General features: G+C 41.1%; 1 protein-coding gene across 1 annotated transcript in view; it reads right to left on the bottom strand.

The window, feature by feature from the left end:
• Window positions 1-464, bottom strand: part of KLHL31 (kelch-like family member 31) — a 6,606-nt gene extending 6,142 nt beyond the window's left edge. Inside the window, exon 1 of the mRNA XM_009870003.1 lies at window positions 298-464. The gene's annotated coding sequence lies outside the window, so the exon portion shown is untranslated. The remainder of the gene's footprint in view (window positions 1-297) is intronic.
• Window positions 465-5,265: the final 4,801 nt, after the last annotated feature.

Below are 5,265 nucleotides of genomic sequence, written 5' to 3'. Positions count from 1 at the left end.
GGAATGTCACCGGCTAGTTTAGTGTACAAGGACATAAGTGACAGGACATGCAAAACCAGTGAAACAAATCAATTGATCATATAACAAATAAAAGTTACTGGACTTTGAAAACCCTGGATGATTTGGTTTTCTATAGCTGTTTACTTTCACCTAATTTATTTTAGCTTAAGAACAACTAACGCCAACAGACACTCTGGCTCCCAAAACTGTGCATTCAAAAAACCAGCTTTCCCCCCCTTCCACACTTAAAATGTTATCTTCTCAATGCTATCAAAGAGAGGAGTTAAAAACCCTTACCCTCCTCAGAAAAATGTTGTCCCAGAGCTGTCCAAGAAGCTGTCAGTGAAAATGCCTCTTCCTTGGAAAAAGAGAAGACAAAAAGAATGGTAAAAAAGAGAGAGAAAGATCAGAGGCCACTTGGTGAGTCTCGGTTTGTGGTTTCCAGTGTGACACTTGGCTGTCACAGTGAGCAAAGAGACCGGAGCCTGTGCTCGGGTGCTCTTTAAAATGACCCCTCCTCTCTGTGCTTCGCTCCCTGCCTCTGCCCAGCCACGGGAGCTCAGCTTCCCCGGGCTGCCTGGCCTCTAGAAATCAGGGGGGGCAAGCCTAGACCCTACAAACACACAGCTAAAAGGGACGAAAGGGAGGGAAAAGTGAAGACAGTAAGATCCACAGCACGTAATAATTGTCCCGGGTAAGTGTAGGGTGGACCACTGGGCTCCCCACCTCAAAGCTGAGTGCCTGGGTGAAGGCCAGTATGTTCAGGGAGGGGAACAGGTTTAGACTGGGTGTAAGGAAGATGTTTTTTATGATGCAGGTGGTCAGATGCTAGAACAGGTTGCTCAGAGAAGTGGATGCCCCACTCCTGTAAGTGTTCAAGGTCAGGATGGATGGAGGTTTGGGCAACCTGATCCATGGTGTCCCATGGCAGGAGGGTTGGACTGGATGATTTTTGAAGGCCCTTTCAACTTAGACCCTCCTGTTATTATATGATTCTATGATCTAAAACAACCAGCAGGAAATGCCAAGGAAAAGCTGCCACTTTAGTTCTGCTTTCTTAGGATTTTGGTGCTTAATTCTGGGCAGAAGGAAGAAGACTAACCGATGGCAACTCGCAGCCATGTCCTATTTCTTGGAGTTATGTTGCTGCTTTTGTAAATACTTACCTCGGCTTTCAAGGATACTGGCTCACATCCCCTGATGTATTTGCAGAGAGATGTGAACTTTGATCTTCTGTCTCACAAGAAGGCGTCCTAACTTGTAGGTTATACCATACACCGGCATAGTTTACCTCCACCTCTTACCAGTCAACCTCAGGTGGGATATTACAATACCTGCTGCAAAATAACACTTGTCCTTTTGAACAAAAGGGCATCACAGTGCTGGCAAAGCTACAAAAAAGTTACAAGACGAAAATGAAAAAACCAGGGAATTAGCGGTGATCAAAGGTGTTAAAGGAAAGCGAAGAAGAGGGACATAGAGCCAAGCCCTCCCAACAACAACAAGATAATCAGCTTTCCTTATGAAAAATAGGGCCACAGCTGTGAAAAATTAAAGACAAAGCCTTATTTTAAGACATATTTTAGGAAATCCTCCTTACTATACTGTGTATTTTTTTCCCTCACGTGTAGATATCTACTGCCTCAAACATGTAGTTCATTATAACATCAATTTAATATGTAGGATCATATCTATCATCACCTTAACACATCTCAATATATTTTAATTTACCAATCCAATCTAACCATAAAATTCCCTACATGAACAATCCTCCTTAACTTTTTTTGAAGCTCTGACTTAACAGGATCAGCTGTAATAACTTTTACTCAGAGAATACATTCTCCACTGTGCTTCATGAATGTTAAGAACTTGTAAAAGTTAGTTTTTATAGATAGAAAAAGCATATCTCTAAAACAAGTCTCCCAAACATATATATACTAGTGAACCTGAGTTATTCAGTGTTCCCTTTTCTAACAGATTTTTATCAATTTTTAAGATGTTCTAAGAAGCTAAGATTTTTCAGAGAAAGAACAATTTTTTTCTTTTGTTATTTTTCAGGTTTTTTTTTTAATAAAGGAGACATTTTTTCTCCATAATGAATACACTATCATGATCTACAGAAAATAAAAGATTACTCTGATTTTCATGTCATATCTTTAAAATGTACCAGCACATTGTAAAATAGATTTACGTCTTATTAAGTCTACAAACATGTTTCCAACATCCTTTATGTGATTAACTGTAGAAAAAACCACACAAACAACAATGGGGAAATACTCCCACTGAAAATACAAAACCGATTTCTAATTTCCAGAAAATGCTGAACATGCTTTGAGCTGGGGCATGCCTCAACATCTCAATGTAGTAACTGATGCAATCAAACATCTCCCATAGCTCTGAAACTTTGGTTGTATATTAGGGCAAAACCCACAAAACCTTTAGTTAGTTGGTCTTCAAGATCAGAGGACAATTAATAGTGTATTTGGCTGTTATGCAGCATGCAAGCTGGTCTTGGAACTACTCATTTTTCACTAACTTGCACACAATAAAGTCTTTTAAAAAATAACCAGTACCAGGATTAGATGCAAATCATGATATATTTTTTAAAATCAAACTTTGATTTTTTTTAAATTTATTTTGAGATATTCTTAATATTGTTTCCTTTATGTCTTGAATATAACCTGTTGTCTTTCTGCTTATTTCCCTTCCAAAGGCACAGAAATTAATTACTATGAAATATTTTGGTACTGATTGAAATCCTTGCAATCAAGTTATGAACTATCTTCTCAGTTAAAAGAGGGGGTAACATATTTTTTTGAACGTCTTAAGCCTCTCAAGATGTAACCTTTTAAGTATGAATGAATCTTGGGGAAAAAAATACTTAATTCACTCCCTAGTCTATTTGCTCCCTGGTCTGAGGCTAGCACTATCAATTCATGCAGCAGTAGCAGGTCATGTAGAAAAGTTTTAATATTTCTAGGAGGAAAAAAGCACAAACATTTCAAGAGGTTTCCTCTTAGCCAGATAAAAAAGAATAATTGTCATTATTTGCTCCATATGGATGAGACAGAATCACCAATAGGGGAAGTTCTTCTATCAGGAAAGACAGGCCTTAAGGCAATTATAACCATCTTTTCTAACCCACACACAACCATTACTGCACTCTTTCTGGAAAACATAAAGCCTTTTCTTTGAAGTCAGCATGCTTTGATTTGTTGGTGGAATGCAAACGTCACAGCCATGTCCACATGGAGATCTACCTTGGTCAATTAAAGATGTCAATAAAACTTAGGCTCAGCTTCAGACTGTGGCTGCTTTGTTTGCTCTCATCTCTTTGTGTATACTCAGCCAAATACTACGCACTCCCAAAGCCCATATTTAGTTCATTATGATAAACAGTTATGGAAAATATCTTTCCATGCATTAATCTTAATGGATTGAGTAAACATACCAATAATGCCTTTAGAAAGGCTGAAGTTCCTTATGTAATTTGGAGATACTGTGAAAGTATATTGAATTTCAGCGGGAACTGCAGTCTCTTGAATAAAAAGATGGAAAAGATACAGCCCCAGGTGGGTCACTCACATCTCCCCATCACGACAGACCTCGCCAGTACTAGATCACTCGCTGCCAGTTCAATGCATGATTTTGCCCATGCAAGCCTCTCGCATTGATCCACCTCCTGAAACTTTTTTCTTGTTCTAGGAAAGTTTTTTGAGATTTTAAATTTTTTCTTCTTCTTCACTGGCATGAAATTATGATCTTTCAGAATAGTCGGGCAGAAGTGCAGCAAGGAGATTTTCCTCATCTCAGAATACCCAGTAACTTGATAATTCAGGCTTTCAAACAACATATGGGAAACCCACCTTCAATTGCATAACCCATATAACAATCTGAGCCTCAACTTCCCCACTCAGAGATGACTAACCATAATGCTGGTGTGGGCTGAATATCTTCCAAGCTTTCTTCTGCCTAAATGACACTTTGCGTAAGTAATTTCACACTATTAGGACCAGAAAAATAAAGAAAGAGTGACTAGTTGCAGATGGCCGATTTTAAGGTAGGGTTGATGAACTCTGTACCACGCTGTGAGCATGGGTTAATTATTTCTGTAAAATAGAAGATGAGCATGGGAACTGCAAAGCCAGTCTGCAACATGGATTTGGTTTTTTTCCATATCCATCCTGACCACTCTACCTACTGTATTGCCCTGCCACTGGTTTCTCTACTGATAAATTTCCTATGTGCTGTGCCAGGCTGTAATAAGATCTATTTTGCAAGAGTCATAACCCTAATGTGCAAATACCAGACTTTTTTGCCTGCTTAAAATTCTCCTGTAATTCAGTTTGGATTACACTATTTTTAACACTTTGCCCAAACACCGCTTTAAAGGGTGAGAGGTACTGCAAACCCATAGATTTTTTTAGGAGGGACTCATTTGGGAAGGCTTGGAGTCTTTCAAGGATGTGCTCAGCCCCAGCAAGCTCCATGGCAGAGAACCTGTTTCACCTACACAGTTCACACAGCACCACAGACGGACTCCCCTGCCCTGGGGTTTTCTGTGACCTTAGATAAACCACAGAGGAGCCACACTGAAAGCTGCAGGGCCCAAAAGCGCTTTGTCCCCCTCAAACACCAAACAAAAAACATTAGCCATCAGGTTGTAGATAAGGCAGGACAGAAAGAAAAGGTGCGCTCTTCAGCCCAAGTGCTGCCTTCTCCTGCAGGAGTGTGTCTGTGGGCACCAGTCCTGTCTTCAAGGGCAAATCATTGTGCCTGATGGCCACCAAGCGGCCTCACAGCCGTGCACAGACACCAGAAATGCCACGGACCTTGTAATTACGTGCAGGTGGCGGAACAAGTTTCCAAGAGCACACAACGCTGATGCTAACGGTGTCTTGCCCCGGGGGCAGAGACCTCTCACAGCTCACCGCAAGGGGACTGGACTAGGTGACCTTTAAAGGTCTCTTCCAGCCCAAAGCATTCTGTGATTTTATGATTTGACGATTCTCTGATGCTCCCAAGGCTGGGAGGGCTGTAGATGGGTCTGACCTTGCCACCCATGCAGAGTGGGAGTACCGGCCATGGCCTTTCCTGGGGGAAGCTGCTGTTCCCCCAGCAGCGACTCACCTCCCTGGGCTTACTTGAGTGACAGCTGTGCGTGTTCAGTATCGCACCGCATTTAAATGAACTCGAAGGAGGCAGAACAAAGTAAAACACGTAGTGTTTTATTATTGCTCATGGTCTGGTAGCCAACGAACAGGA

The sequence above is a fragment of the Apaloderma vittatum genome, unplaced genomic scaffold (assembly GCF_000703405.1).
Source record: "Apaloderma vittatum isolate BGI_N311 unplaced genomic scaffold, ASM70340v1 scaffold12695, whole genome shotgun sequence".
In the NCBI taxonomy this organism is placed as follows: domain Eukaryota; kingdom Metazoa; phylum Chordata; class Aves; order Trogoniformes; family Trogonidae; genus Apaloderma; species Apaloderma vittatum.
The sequence above is the reverse complement of the archived record's forward strand: the minus strand, read 5'-3'. Positions and strand labels throughout refer to the sequence as shown.